Source organism: Erinaceus europaeus, chromosome 8, assembly GCF_950295315.1.
Source record: "Erinaceus europaeus chromosome 8, mEriEur2.1, whole genome shotgun sequence".
Taxonomy (NCBI): Eukaryota; Metazoa; Chordata; class Mammalia; order Eulipotyphla; family Erinaceidae; genus Erinaceus; species Erinaceus europaeus.
This window is the reverse complement of record NC_080169.1, coordinates 100,348,643-100,364,552: the sequence shown is the minus strand read 5'-3', so window position 1 is coordinate 100,364,552 and position 15,910 is coordinate 100,348,643. Positions and strand designations below refer to the sequence as shown.

Sequence of the window (15,910 nt, the reverse complement as noted above, 5' to 3'; positions counted from 1 at the left end):
TGAGTTCTGTACAAAGAGGCAAAAAGAAGCACTCTAGAAGAATAAGAAAATAAAAACACCCAAAACCTAGATATACACCAGTTTCTGTGAGAGAGAGCTTATGTTCACACGTATCCGTAAACTACTGCAAAATATATACCTGAAAGCAGAAGTACACTGGAGTTTGCAGTGAGTACCTCCCTAACACTTCCTCTCCACTATTCCAAGCTTTGGGTCCATGATTGCTCAACAATTTGTTTGGCTTCTTATGTTAACTCAGGTTCCAGATGTCATCAGGATGCCGTCCAGGCTTCCCTGGACTGAAAACCCCACCAATGCGTCCTGGAACTCCGCTTCCCCAGAGCCCCACCCTACTAGGGAAAGAGAGAGGCAGACTGGGAGTATGGACCGACCAGTCAACGCCCATGTTCAGCGGGGAAGCAATTACAGAAGTCAGACCTTCCACCCTCTGCAACCCACAATGACCCTGGGTCCATGCTCCCAGAGGGATAGAGAATGGGAAAGCTACCAGGGGAGGGGGTGGGATATGGAGATTGGGGGGTGGGAATTGTGTGGAATTGTACCCCTCCTACCCTATGGTTTTGTTAATTCTTTCTTAAATTAAAAAAAAAGGGAAAAAAAAAGTTGCAAACCAAAAAAAAAAAAAAAAAACATTTTTCTCACTGCCAGCTCCACTGTGTGATCTCTGCTAAAATCCTAAGTAACAGCAGGAGAAGGACCATCAACTGTAATTTACCAGCAGCCATGTGGGGGGCCACAGTGGGCATCCTGCAGCTGGCTGTCAAGCCGCCAAGGGCAGCCCTCAACATCCACCGTCCTAGTCTCTTTCAGCTGAGCCCACTCGGGCCCAAACAAGTCAACTGCCTTCTCACCAGCAGTAACTTATGAGGACAAAGCATGGAGTGTAAATCTGGCTGCCAAGATTGTGTTGTTCAGACAGACTGGTGACCATTTAAGGGGGCATTAGAATTAGTGCTGCTGCTGAAAAGAAAGGGGATCTGTCCATGCAGCTCGGTTGTGATAAGCCCGAGGTCTCGATCTGTTACCAAGCCAGGGTAAAGGCAAACAACTGGGGGAAATGAAAACTTAAAGCGGTCAATATCACAACCCTCAAAAGAGAAGATAAAGGGTATTTGGGGAGGGAAAATGCGCCAGTAACATTTGTAAATAAAGTAGGATTATACTTTAGAACAGCTTCCATGTGTTATGCTAGCCAGAACTATTCACTCTGACTACAGCGTTTACAAGTCATTAGTAGTAGGGCCAGAGGTGGCACAGCCAGTAGAGCAAATGACCTGCAAACACTAGGTCCCAAGTTCAATCCCTGGCATTGCGTGTGCCAGAGTGATACTTGATTCACATTCTCTTTCTCTCTCTCCATTTCACTCATTAATAAAATGATTTTTAATCATTAGCAGGAGTGCTATGTAAGTATCAAAGTCAAAGCATACTAATGTTTAATAGAGGACGAATGTCCAAAATAAGCTACTAGAAATCGCAAAAAAAAAATTATAGAATAGATTTGTAAAAATGATTATTAAAAGACAAATGGCGTGGTAAGACCCTTTCCTAGTTGACCAAAAGAAAAGAAACCTGAAACAGGGCTCCCTCCAAGCTGTGGAATCAGAAACGCATATATAGGCCATCCAAGCTGTCCGGTGTGTAGGCTTGGATAACCTTTTATTTAAACAGGATCGTTTGCAGAACCTCAACTATAAAAGACAAAAAGTGGAGTCTCACGTATAGAAGGGGCTGAGGAATGTAGCAAGTTACATAGTCATTCTCTTTACCTCCTGAAGGATGCTCTGAAGAGCCTTGAAATGTCAGAGCCTAAGAAGAAACCCGCTGATTAATGCAAAATAAATCTTTTTACCGTATAGCTGAGAAACTGAGGCCAACAATCAGTCTTCTCCTAATGTCTCTCCCTCACCTCATCTACTCTGAACTTTGATCTAAAAAAAACCTACTGCAAAGAGGCCAGGCTGTGGCACACCTAGCAGAGCACACACACTGCAGTGTGCAAGGACCCAGGTTCATGCCCTTGGTCCCCACCAGAAAGGGGGAACTTCATGAACAGTGAAACAGTGCTGTAGGGGGTGGCAGGAGAGAATGCATAATGGTTAGGCAAAGAGACTCCCGTGCCTGAGGCTCCAAAGTCCCAGGTTTAATCCCTCACACCACCATAAGCCAGAGCAGTGCTCTCGTAAAGGGAAAAAAAAAAAAAAAAAAGACAGTGCTGTAGGTCTCTCTCCTTCTCTCCCTCCCCCACTGCCCTTAATTTCAGTCTATCTAAAATAAAGAAGTATAAAATAAAAACTATTGTAAAAAAGAAAAAAACAAGATGATGAAGATATTGGTTCACACAAAGCTTAACTAAAGAAATGCATGAGGGGGCAAGGCAGTGGCACTCCTGACTAAGTGCACATAGTACTAGGACCCATGCAAGGATCCGGGTTCGAGCCCCCAGCTCCACACCTGCAAGGAGGACGCTTCACAAATGGTATCTTTCTCTCCCCCATCTCCCCTCTTTCTCTCTCAATCTCTCTGTCCTATCCAATAAAATGGAAAAAATGGACACCAGGAGCAGTGGATTCCAGTGCAGGTACCCACCCTGAATAAACAGGGAGGCCAAAAAAAAAAAGACAAGAAGCATATGTAGCAGACCAGGACTCAGAGGTGGTGCTATGGATACAGTGTTTTCACAAGAAAAAGATGCTGAGTTGGATTCCCAGCATCGCATATGCCAAAAATATACTCTGCTTCTCTCTCCCTCTCCTCCCGCATCTATAGAGTTCATCTACTAATGAATGTTGTTAATGAAAGATACTTTCTTTACTAAGCTGACCACACAAGTATTTGGTATTGGACACATTTTTTTAACTTATTTTTTTTAAGATGTAGAGAAATTCTATTATCTTTCTCTGGGACTATGAAAAGGCCCATTATTATAAGTAATAGCTTTAAAAAAGTCAAATGCTTATGCTTAGGGAAATGCTACTTTATTAAATATTAAAGGACTGTTATGAGCAAAAGAAATTATAAATACTATGTGGTCCTAATAAGAGCTATGGGGAGGGGGTAGGTAACTAGGGCAAGGTTCTGGTGAACAGATTTTTTTTTTTCTCACAGGGACTTGAAGGCAATTTGGTTTTAACAAAGCAGCATGCTTCTCACTATTCAGTCAAATCTAGCAAAGCACAAACAGCCACCTGGGGGGCACTGAAGAGGGTCTTGCAGGCATTCTGACTCAAACTAGCAAGCATGCAGAACCCCCAAGAAATACTGTGCACAGGTTTGTGTTTGAAGTACGCTGCTTCCCCACATTCATTTCACCCAGTGTGGTCTCAAGTCACAGGTGTGTACTAGGAAGACAGTCTTAATTGGGTATATGCACCAGTTAAGATTTGATAAGTGTCTGGAGTCAGGCGGTAGTGCAACAGGTTAAGCGCAGGTGGTGGCGCAAAGCGCAAGGGCCGGCATAAGGATCCCCCCGGCCCCCCACCTGCAGAGGAGTCACTTCATAGGCGGTGAAGCAGGTCTGCAGGTGTCTATCTTACTCTCCACCTCTCTGTCTTCCCCTCCTCTCTCCATTTCTCTCTGCCCTATCTAACAGCAGTAACAATAACAACAACAATAATAACTACAACAATAAAACAGAGCAACAAAAGGGAATAAATAAATATTTTTTTAAAATTTTGATAAGTGTCCTCACCCTCATGTACTGGAGAAGAATTCATCTATTGCAGGGCCAGGTAGTGGAGAACCTGGTTAAGTGCCCACATTACAGTGTGCGAAGAAGACATTACAGTGTTCAAGCCCCTGGTCCCCACTGGCAGGGGGAAAGCTTCACAAGCAGTAAAGCAGGGCTGCAGGTGTCTCTCCCCCCCCCCAGTTCTCTGTCTCTATCCAATAATAAATAAATAAATAATTTTTTTAAAAAGAGTTCATCTATTGCTATTTAATTCTGCTGCAATGAGTTACATACACAAAAAATAGAATAACAGTAAAGTACAACTAGCTGGTACTAAGTTTATAATTTAGCTTATAGCTTGTGCTTAACATCCACAATTTACCTTAAAGTTTACTCTTGGTATATTTCTATGGACCTGGACAAATGTAAGATAATATATAATAAGTTTATGTCAGAGCATTTGCCCTGCCCTAGAAATTTTGTGCTCTGACTTTTCACACCTCTTCCTAGACCCCAATTCTAGTAACCAAAGGTTTTTTGTTTTGTTTTGGTTTTTCGGAATATCCTATACATGGAACCATACAATATGTTTTCTTCCCCCCCCTTTTGTTGCCCTTGTTATTTTATTGTTGTTTTAGTTATTATCATTGTTGTTACTGATGTTGTCGTTAGATAGGACAGAGAGAAATGGAGAGAGATGGGGAAGACAGAGGGGTAGAGGAAGATAGACACCTGAAGACCTGCTTCACCGCCTGTGAAGTGACTCCCCTGCAGGTGGGGAGCCAGGGGCTCAAATTGGGATTCTTACGCTGGTCCTTGCACTTTGCACCATGTGCGCTTAACCCACTGTGCTACCGCCCAACTCCCTCTGTGTCTATCTGCACCTCTCCAAAAAAATAAGTTAAGTTAAAGAACCCCCCCCAAAAAAAAAAGAGAGTGGGAGAAAGAGGTATGTGTTCAACATGATTGAACACACATTACAATGCACATTACAATGTGCCCCAGTATGGTTCCGTAGCCCCCATGTCCACTTGGTCGATTCCAAATTATATTCCTCCATGAGGATAATTTCTGGAACCATCCGTTCCACCCCGGTTCCATGGCCGCCAGTTCTTAGCAACATCGCCCCGCCAGATATTCTTCGGGAAGCGGCATCATCTAAGTTCATTTCCCACGTCTACGCTCGACCGGACCTGCCAGTATACGCGGATATCTTCGCCCACCCTGTCCAACGCTTGATGTCTCGTCACCCAATCTGGTCCCCTATGCCTACACTGAACTTCTCTGTTCCAGTCTCTTGGAAACAGAGTTGGCAGTCAGCTGAGGTAAAGAACAAACACCTCATCACAGACCCCTGCAAGCGTCAACCCGGCTTTGACCTAGCACGTTATGATTGGGTCCTCCTCAATCGCTATCGAACAGGCCATGGCCGGTGCACCGCTATGTTCCATCGCTGGGGAGCCAGAGACGACCCAAACTGCCCCTGCGGCTCCAGACAGACTATGACCCACATAGTCAACGACTGCCACCTCTCCAGATTCAAAGGAGGTCTCGAAACTTTACATCAGGCTCAACCTGACGCTGTTGACTGGCTACGGAAGAAGGGCAAATGCTAGAAGAAGAACAATGCACAAGGGCCCAGGTTCAAGCCCCTGATCCCCACCTGCAGGTGGAAAGCTTTTGTCTCTTTCCCTCTCTATATCCCCCTTCCTCTCGATTTTTGGTTGTCTCTATCAAGTAAATAAATTAAAAATAAATAAATAAAATATTAAAAGGAGAGGAAGGAAGGAGACCAGGTCCAGACCAGTACCTCACAGGTTGCAAGGTATGCACTCTTCTGCTGGCTGCGCCACCTCCTTGGCCCTGTAATACTCATGCACTTGCTTTCCTTTTTCAGCAAAGAATCAACTAGAGTGGGGTTACGACCTTAAAAAGATTACAGCTTTCATGTGGTAGTTTTGCAGTTTTGGATCATCTAGAAGGCTGTGTACTTTACACATTAAAAGATACTAAAAATGCATCAACCTAAGTGGAAAAGGGAAAGAAAAAGGAAAAGAGAAATTAAAACATTATCTGGTATCTCTGGGTGGCAGGGCATCGTCATACTTTGATTTTTCAAATGCCCTAAAAGCATGCCCATAGCTTCCACCTTCACTCAGATTAACTGTTACACAGCATGTAATGGTACATGGCCTCATCTCGTGCTCCGGGGTGCATATATGGCAAAGAAGGCATGCCCTAGATTAATCTAAGTGTTTTTTTAAATATTTTACTTACTTATTGGATAGAGGCAGAGAGAAATTGAGGAGGGGTAGACAGAGAGGAAGAGTGACAGAGACACCAGCAGACCTGCTTTACCACTTGTGAAGATTTCCCCTGCAAGTGGGGACCCAGGGCTTGAACCTAATCTAAGTTTCAAAACATAAGAGTGGAGGGTTATAATGGTTATGCAAAGAGACTCTCACACCTCATGCTCTGGAGGTCCTGGGTTCAATCCCTTGCACCACCAAAAACCAGAGCTGAGCAGTCCTTCGGTGTAAAAAAAAAAAAAAAAAACCTCGTATCTGAGGCTCCAAAGTTTTGAAACATACAAAATAATGGTTTTCTATGGCTGCAACACATAAAGAGAAAGGTTTTGTTTTGTTTTTGTTTTTATCTCCAGGGTTATTGCTGGGGCTTGGTGCCTGCACCACAAATCCACTGCTCCTGGAAGCTATTTTTCCCATTTTGTTGCCCTTGTTATTATTATTGTTGCCATTTCTGTTGTTGTTCCACAGGACAGAGAGAAATCAAGAGAGGAAGAGAAGACAGAGGGAGGAGAGAAAGACACCTGCAGACCTGCTTCACCGCTCATAAATCAACCCCCCCTGTAGTTGGAGAAGCAGGGGCTCTAACCGGGATACCAATGCCGGTGCTTCACACCATGTGCACGTAAAACCGCTGAGCTACCTCCCAGCCCCCAGAGAAAGTTGTGGGTTTTTATATATAAAATGCAGAAGAAAACCCCACATTTACAATAACTCAGGGGCTGGCAGAATAGCTTGCTTGGATAGTGCACTGCTTTGCCATGACCATGCACTGAAGGAAGCTTAAGTAGTATAGGCTCTTTCACTGACTCTGTATGTTAATAAATAAATAAATGGGAGTCAGGCAGTAGCACAGCGGGTTAAGTGCATGTGGCACAAAGCACAAGGACCAGCATAAGGATCCCAGTTCGAGCCCCCGGCTCCCCACCTGTAGGGGAGTAGCTTCACAGGCGGTGAAGCAGGTCTACAGGTGTCTCTCTTTCTCGCCCCCTCTCTGTCTTCCCCTCCTCTCTCCATTTCTCTCTGTCCTATCCAACAATGATGACATCAATAACAACAATAATAATAACTACAACAAGGGCAACAAAAAGTAAATAAATAAATTAAATATTTTTAAAAAATTAAAATAAATAAGGCTCAAACAGCTGAGAAAAGACGGGACTAGGATGAGATAGAATATTGTTTGGTTTTTCTTTTTAGAGGTTCTAGGGCCTATACAACTTCATTGCTCCTGAGCCTAAGTTTTCATTATTTTTATTTCAGAGAAAAGAGAGGTAGAGGGATAGACACAACACCAGAGCTTCACCTGGTGCTGGGGCACTGCCATGTATTGCTGAGGGGCAGAGCCAGGCTGTGTTATGTCTTCCAGCCACTTCCAATGTTCAGGCTATTTTTGAGACATCAAAGCACTGGCCTATCAGTTGAGTTCTACCCACATGCAACCTTGGTGCTGTCCATGGTGCTCCGATGTGGTGCAAAAGATCAAACCCCAGCCTCCTATTCGGAAGGAATGTGTTCTATCGTGAGCCACCTCCTAGGTTCTCTCTTTGTTTTCAACAGAGCACTGCTCAGCTCTGGCTTATGGTGCTGCTGGGAACTAAATCTTGGATCTCAGAGCCTCAAGCACAAAGGGCATTATACTGTCTCCTCAGCCCTAGATGTCCTGCTTTATACCTGAAATATTTCATATATCCTTAAAACACCAGTTACAGAAGTGATAAAGCAGTAGTATTTAGCCCTAATTTCTTCAAATTACTCAGGATATGCTGCTTGAGAAACAGAGACAAGTAAAAAATAAGTGAGAACTTAGGAGTCCCAAAGGTGGATTATCATGTGTATATTTACAAACAAATAATCTGAAATCTACATCCTATAGCAATTATTCCAGCCTGTGTCTTGCATACTGACCTTAAAATTTTATCTGTCCAGTAAACGTACCCACAATATATAAATTATGCGGTACTGGGGAATGAACCAAGGTCCTAATACACAAGATACTACTGAACAATTTTTAAATTCTACATAATTGGAGAAAAAGAGAAGGACAAACAAAAGAAAAAGAGAACTGGCACAGCACCCCACCGTCTCTATAAACATTCAACCCTCTTCCACAGTGGTGCTGTCCATGGTGCTGCCAAGTAGTGTGGGTACCAAGCCTAAGAACCTCAGGTACCAATAAGCTGTGTGCTCCACCTCTCTACTTGCTGAGGGAGAAGATGTCATTATCAGGATTTAAACCCCAAATCCCTGTATTGAGCTGAATGGTAGTTTAAAAGCAACCATCTGTGCTTACACTTTAATAATCCATAGAATCTATGAATGTAAACTGATTGGGGGGGGAGTCTTTCAGATGTAACTAAATTAAGGATTTTTAAATGAGAAGCTCATCCTAGATTACTGTGGTTGGTCCAAGATCCAGTGACAAAGAGTCCTTGTAGGTGTATGGGGAAGATAGCATAATGTTTATGCAAATTGACTAATGCCTGAGGTTCCAAAGTCCCAGGTTCAATCCCCCACCACCACCACCCCCCACCACCACCACTACCATCACCTAAAGCCAGAGCTGAGCAGTGCTCTGGTGTAAAACAGAAAGAAAAAAAAAAAAAAACCTTGTAGAAATGAGACAGACACATATCATACAGACAGAAGAGCAGAAGACTCTGGTCAAGGAGGCGGAAGCGGAAGGGGTGTACTGCCACAAGTACAGAATGCCAGAAGCGGGGACCAGATGGTGGCGCACTTCATTGACCACACATATTACAATGCATAAGAACCCAGTCCAAGCCTTGGTCCCCATTGCAGGGTAGAAGTTTCACTAACAATAAAGCAGTGCTGCAGGTCTCTCCTCTCCTCTCCTTTCTCCTCTCCTCTCTCTCTCTATCAGGGCTAGTGCTGGGGCTTGGACCAGGCACTACAAATCCACTGTTCTCAGTGGCCAAATTTTCTCTTTCTTTCTTTTTATTGAACAGAGTAGAAATTGAGAGGGGCAAGGTAGACAGAAAGACACCTGCAGACCTGCTTCACCGTTCATGAAGTGTCCCCCATACAGATAGGGAACAGAGGCTCACACTCGGTTCTTGCCCATGGTAATGTATGTATGCTTAGTGGATGCACCACCACCCACTCACCCCTCCTCTTTCCCTTTCAATTTCTGTCTCCCCTCAAAATAATAAGAAAGGAAGAAAGAAAGGAAGAAGCCACTAAAACAGAGGAGACAAAAGATTCTTTCCCAAGATTGTGGTCTACCAACACTTAATGTCTCCTGACATTAAGTCTTTAAATCTGAGAGACTAAAACTGCTGTAAGGCACCAAGTTTATCATAATTTGTTATGCTAATCTTAGGTAATTAACAGTCTCCAACCTATTTCCCGACATGCCTTATTACCTTCTCAAGAAGGCCAAAACAAAGTCACACTTGATCATCGAGCCTGATCATCTAGGAAACCTGACCGAGTACAGCAGATCAGGTTAGTTATACAAATATAGTTTAGTATATTTAGAATAATTAAACTAAAATACAGATGATTCAGGGGACTTCAAAAAGTTTGGGAAGTTCTAGAGAACATAAGATAAACCAACAGGTAAAGTGCTAAGGAGAAAGTTTGTTAAAATTATTATTATTATTATTTTTAACCAGAGCACTGCTCAGTTCTGGCTTATAATGGAGGGGGAGGGCTTTGGATCCTCAGACTTGAGCTTCTTCCCCCCCATATATATATAGAACCATTATACTATCTACCCCACCTGAAATTAAATTTTCTAACTAACTTTCTAAATGCTTTAGAGAAAAGACCAGCAGAAGACAAGGTATTACAAATGAATTCTGTAGACTCTCAACAGTCATTCATTCAAGTAAAAGCTGACTGTTAGGTGTTAGACACTTCTACTTGGAGAGGAATATACAACTTTTGTAAATTTAAATCTGCTGGAAAAGACTGTGTATATAAAAAGAAGTGTAAATGCCATGTATATACATATATGGCAAAGTTTAAAAATTGGGAAGATATAGTAAAACTTCCATAAGAAAATGACACTTGAGGGGGATGGGTGGCATAATGGTTATGCAAAGAGACTATGGGGGGGTGGTAGATAGCAGATTGGGTATGCAAAGAGACTCTCGTGCCTGAGGCTCTGAAGTCCCAAATTCAATCCTCTCCACCACCATAAACCAGAGCTGAGCAATGATCTGGCAAAAAGGAAAAAGAGAGACAGAGAGAGGAGAGGGAGAGAAGGAAAGGGAGAGGAGAGGGAAAAAGAGAGGGAGAGGGAGAGGGAGAGGGAGAGGGAGAGGGAGAGGGAGAGGGAGAGAAAGACTCATGCCTAAGGCTACAAAGTCCCAGATTCAATCCTCCCTGCACCACCACAAACCAGAGCTGAACAGTGCTCTGGTATAAAAGAAAAATAAGGGGGCCGAGCAGCAGGGCAGCAGGTTAAGCACTCATGGCGCAAGGATCCCAGTTCGAGCCTCCCACTCCCCACCTGCAAGGGAAGGGGGGTCACTTTACAATTGGTGAAGCAGGTCTGCAAATGTGTATCTTTCTCTCTTCCTCTCTGTCTTCCCCTCCTTTCTTGATTTCTCTCTGTCCTATCCAACAACAACAGCAATAACAACAACGATAAATAACAAGGGCAACAAAAAGGGGGGAAAATTGCCTCCAGGAGCAGTGGATTCCCTGGTGCAGGCACTGAGCCCAAGTAATAACCCTGGGGCAAAAAAAAATTTTTTTTTAATTTAAAAAAGAAAGAAAATAATACTTGAGCAAGTAAATGTGTTCTAGGAAGAAAGAACAGCAATAAAAAATGCTTTGTGGCTAGGTAAGATTGAATGGTAAGCATCTAAGACTGGTACAATCACATTAAAGAGCATTGTCTTCATCCTGAATTCAAGTGGTTTAAAACTGTGTAACTAGGGCTGGGGAGACAGCATGTCATGCAAAGAGCCTTTCATGCCGGAGGCTCTGACGCCCCGGGTTAAACCCCTAAGACCACCATAAGCCAGAGATGAGCAATGCTCTGGTCTTCGTGTCTCTGTTTCTTTCTCTCATTAAAGTAAAACAAACCAACAAAAACCAGTATAATTAGAGGCAAGGGTAGATAGCATAATAGTTATGCAGTGACTTTCATGCCTGAAGCTCCCAAGTCCCAGATTCAACCCCCACCACCACAGTTTTTAAAAGTTAGTGTGGCATAGGAGGTACATAGGGACTAAGCGATCCTGAACTCTCAAGCATGAGGCCCTGGGTCTGATCCTGAGCAGGAAGAATGATGTCTGCTGCTCTCTCTCTTATTAATGAACAAAATCGGGGGGCGGGGGGGGGATGTTAGCTACTGTCTTCACATCTTTTAGATACACACAAAAAAGAGAGAAAGCTTAAGTTCAAAAGGCAAAAAAGTTTGTGCTTCTCTCACCCCTCCATCCTGCCTCGTGATTCACCTCCCACTATGTCTAGGAGATACTGATTTAAGCATCTTGTCAGATATAAATGATAAAGCTTTTCTCCTGGAAAAGATCCAGATGAAAAGGGAGAAGAACAAGTAAGGCTTTCCTTGACATCCACTTCCATAGGCTTTGCACTCAGATGGAAAAGGACTTGTGGGGCTGAGTGGTGGTACACTCGGTTGAACACTTTACAGTACATTCAAGTCCCTGGCCCCACCTGCAGGGGGGAAGCTTCACACGTGGTGAAGCAGTGCTGCAGGTGTTTCTGTCTTTCTCTCTTTCTTCCATATATACATTTTATTTTGTTTTGTTTTGTTTTAATGAGAGAGATACAGAAGAACCAGAGCTTTATCCTAGACTTTCTATCCATTCTGTATGTAAAAAATCAGTTTCCAGAGGGGCTAAAGACAGAGGCAAGTGGCTGTGCAGGCAAACTGGATCACTTACTAACTTCAGAGAGAACCTACTGCTTAAAGAAATTAACTGGGTGAGGGTAGATATCATAGTAGTTATGCAAAGAGACTGTCATGCCTGAGGCTTCAAAGTCCCAGGTTCAATCCCCCACACCACCATAAGCCAGAGCTGAGCAGTGCTCTGGGGTTTCTCTCTGTGTCTTTCTCTCTCTGCATCTCTCCCCAAAATAAAAGTTTAAAAAAAAAGAAAAAAAGAAAAAGAAAGAAACTAACTACAAGGGGTCAGGCGGTAGCACAGTGGGTTAAGCACACATGGTATTAAGTGCAAGGACCTGCACAAGGATCCTCGTTCGAAGGGGGTTGCTTTTCTTTCTCTTTCTCTCTCCCTCTTTCCCTCCTCTCTCAATTTCACTATCCTATCCAAAAGAAAAAAAAAAAAACTATAAAAAGATCAGATTACTTTTATATGAAATTAGTTCTATAACTCACATACTTCATTGAAATAAAGGACTAAATTACAAGGCCCAGGCAATGGCACACCTGGTTAAGTGCACATATTACAGTGTACAAGGACCCAGGTTCAAGCCCCTGGTTCCCACCTGCAAGGAGAAAGCTTCACAAGAAGTAATTTTAAAAGAAATTTTATTTAGAAAAAGCTTTAAGTACCATTTGTCTTCATTTTTCATGTGGGATAAAGGTCCAGTGAGGATAAGTGACTTACCTGCTCAAAATCTGACAGTGAGTCCTTAGGGCCTTAATTGTTATGTATTCATATTTACTTTTTCTGATTGTGTTTATACATTTTCATTAGAGAAGCGGGGCTGCTAGTATCTATTTCTTTCCCTTTTTTTAAATATTTATTTAGTTTTATTACCACCAGGGTTATTGCTGGGGCTCAGTGCTGGCACTACATACCCACAACCCATGATTCCTGGTATCCATTTTTTCCATTTTTGTTAGACAGGTCAGAAGTAAATTAAGAAGACAGGGAGATAGAGAGAGGAAAAGACAGACACCTGCAGACCTGCTTCACCACTCATGAAGTAGTCCCCCTGCAGATGGAGAGCAGGGGCTCAAACCTGGGTCCTCACATAATATGTGTGTGCTTAACGGAATGTGCCACTCCTTGGCCCCTCTCTCCCAGTCTACCTTCTCCTCCCCTCTCAATTTGTTTCTATCCACTAATACATAAAAATAGTGGTCAGGTGGTGGTGCAACTGGTTAAATGCTCACATTACAGTGCACAAGGACCCAGGTTCAAGCCCCTGTTCCCCACCTGCAGGGGGAAAGCTTCAGGAGTGGTGAAGCAGTGCTGCAGGTGTCTCTCTCTCTCCCTTTCCTCTCAATTTCTCTCAGTCAAAAATACAATTTGAAGAAATTTTAAAGAATTAAAGTACATAATATTTTATACATGTAAATATATTTATACTTTAAGTACATTACCTCTTTTGAGCTCCCCATAGATGTGAAAACAGGTAATTCTTTTATCCTAATAATGAAAAATGTTTCATTATAATGCTACTATTATCTAATTTGTTCCCAATAAATCAGAAGACTCCCAAGGTAAAAATAAAAGGTCAATAATATATTGAGAGAAAATTGTCCACTTCAGGTATTATCCTACAAATAGGAACTTAATTTAGGAAGTATGAGAGTGCAGTATAGACAAAGTCAGTCAGTGTGTGAATCAAGCTGAGGATTTAGCTTCACTCTTCACCAAGTAAGCTTTCCTCTGCAAGCCTTCCCCGCCTACTCCAAGTTACCCTTACCTCAGAGGAGCCACACAGATGGATGAACAAGTAAGAGGCAGCCAACGTTTCCTGGAAAAAGTTATCTCCTTTTTAATATAACTTTCCTATTTCACCAATACAGATTTTTTTTTTCCTCCTGGGTTATCGTTGGGTCTCAGTGCCTGCACTACAAATCCACTGCTCCTGGAGGCTATTTTTCCCCTTTTGTTGCCCTGGTTGTTTATCGTTGCTGTTACTATTGTTGTTACTGTTGTCACTGTTGGATAGGAAAGAGAGAAATCAAGAGAGGAGGGGAAGACAGAAAGACACCTGCAGACCCCACACACACACACACACAGGTAGGGAGCCAGGGGCTCTAACCTGGATCCTCGAGCTGGTCCTTGTGCTTGGCACCATGTGCACTAAACCCACTGTGCTAACGCCTGGCCCCCCAAACAGAATTTTAACTGCCCCAACTAAGAATGCTTCAGGGCAAGATAAACAGATATATCAAATATCCATAGGCTTAAGATAATAAACACAATATTATTATACATCATCACATGCAAATCATATACAGAATGTGTGTGGGTATCACACACACTTAGGGGAAATATATAAAACTGTATACAATGAAATATTGTTATCTTTGAATGGTAGAAGCATGACTTTTTTTTTAGGATACAGAAATCAAGAGAGAAGGGGGAATTAGGCACTACACACTATTTCACTACCTGTGAAGGTTCCCCACTGCAGGTGGGGACCAGGGGCTTGAACCCAGGTCCTTGACCACTCAGTGTGCCACTGCCTAGCCCCTAGCATGACTTATTTTTAACCACCGCACTGCTCGGCTCTGGCTTATGGTGTTGCTGGATTGATACTAGGCTCACTGGTGCCTCAGGCATGACAGTCTTCCCCATAAACACTGTGCTATTTTTAATTTTCTTCTCTGGTTTTCTACCATGAACTCATATATATTAACTTTTTTATGCTAAGATGGTATTTTTGTTCGAGATGCCATAACAGACTCAGAAATCATTTTAAAAGAAATTTTATTTAGAAAAAGCTTTAAGTACCATTTGTCTTCATTTTTCATGCGGGATAAAGGTCCAGTGAAGATAAGTGACTTACCTGCTCAAAATCTGACAGTGAGTCCTTAGGGTCATAATTGTTAAGTATTTTTATTTACTTTTTTCTGATTATTTTTATACATTTTCATGAGATAACTTAAAATAATAAGTACAAGAAAGAAAAAATATATATATATATAGTTATAAGCTAATAAGTCCTTTTAGATCTCAAAACATTCCACTAGAGAACATATAAAAGGATTTGTTTGGCTTAACCTTTGTTTCAACAAAAATATACTTTCAATGTAAAAATGACTCAAGGAGCAAAAATTAAGGAACAAAGACAAAGACGTTAACATTCAATCTCATAACTGATAGTATAATTATTTCTTCTTTAGACTTAGGATTTGAAGTTAGTTTCAGGTCAAGAGACTGGTTTTATGACAGTGATTTTGCTTACCAGCTCTTCATTGGATTAACAGATATGTCTCTAATTACTTCATAGCAGTTCAATAGAAGACTAAGGACCTCTCCTCTTCACCCACCCACCCCCCAAAGCAGGAAGAAAATAAAACACTCCAGTTCTCCTTAAAGATCTTTTCGGATTTAGTGAATGTAAACAAACTTCATAAACACAAACTTGTTACAAATTACGTAATATACATTTTCTATATTTAACATTATCCAATATTATCTATCCACATCATTTTTTACTCATTTATTTTTCAAGATATCCTATGAAACATTACCATCTGGCATTGATTATGGGGGGGGAAAACACAAATTGTAAACAAGTATATTTATAAATACAAGTTGGGCCCAAAAGATAGCTCATAAGGTCAGCTGGTGGTGCACCTGGTTAAACACACATTACAATGTGCAAGGACTCGGGGGTTCAAGACCCTGGTCTTTACCTGCAGGAGGAAAGCTTTACAAGTGGTGAGGCAGGGCTGCAGTCGTCTCTCTCTTTCCCCTTTATCTTCTCCCGTTTCTCTGTCTCTATCCAATGATAAATAAATAAAACTATAGTAGGCCAAGCAGTGGCGCCCCTGGTTAAATGCCCATATTACCAAGTGCAAGGATCCGGGTTCAAGCCCCCGGCCCCCCACCTGCAGGTCTGCTTCATGAGCAATGAAGTAGGTCTGCAGGGGTCTTTCTCTCCCTTTTTTTTTTTAATGTTTATTATCTTTATTTACTGGATAAACACAACCAGAAATTGAGAGGGAAGGGGTGAGAGAAATACCTGAAACCCAGCTTCA

General features: G+C 42.3%; 1 protein-coding gene across 5 annotated transcripts in view; it reads right to left on the bottom strand.

Moving 5' to 3' along the window:
- Positions 1-15,910, bottom strand: part of NRF1 (nuclear respiratory factor 1) — a 173,627-nt gene that overhangs the window by 147,831 nt on the left and 9,886 nt on the right. Inside the window, exon 1 of one of the 5 annotated variants that reach the window (XM_060196548.1) lies at positions 1,594-1,667. The exons of the other annotated variants lie outside the window; for them this stretch is intronic. The gene's annotated coding sequence lies outside the window, so the exon portion shown is untranslated. Of the gene's footprint in view, positions 1-1,593; positions 1,668-15,910 lie in introns of those variants that run through there. 5 annotated transcript variants of the gene reach the window in all.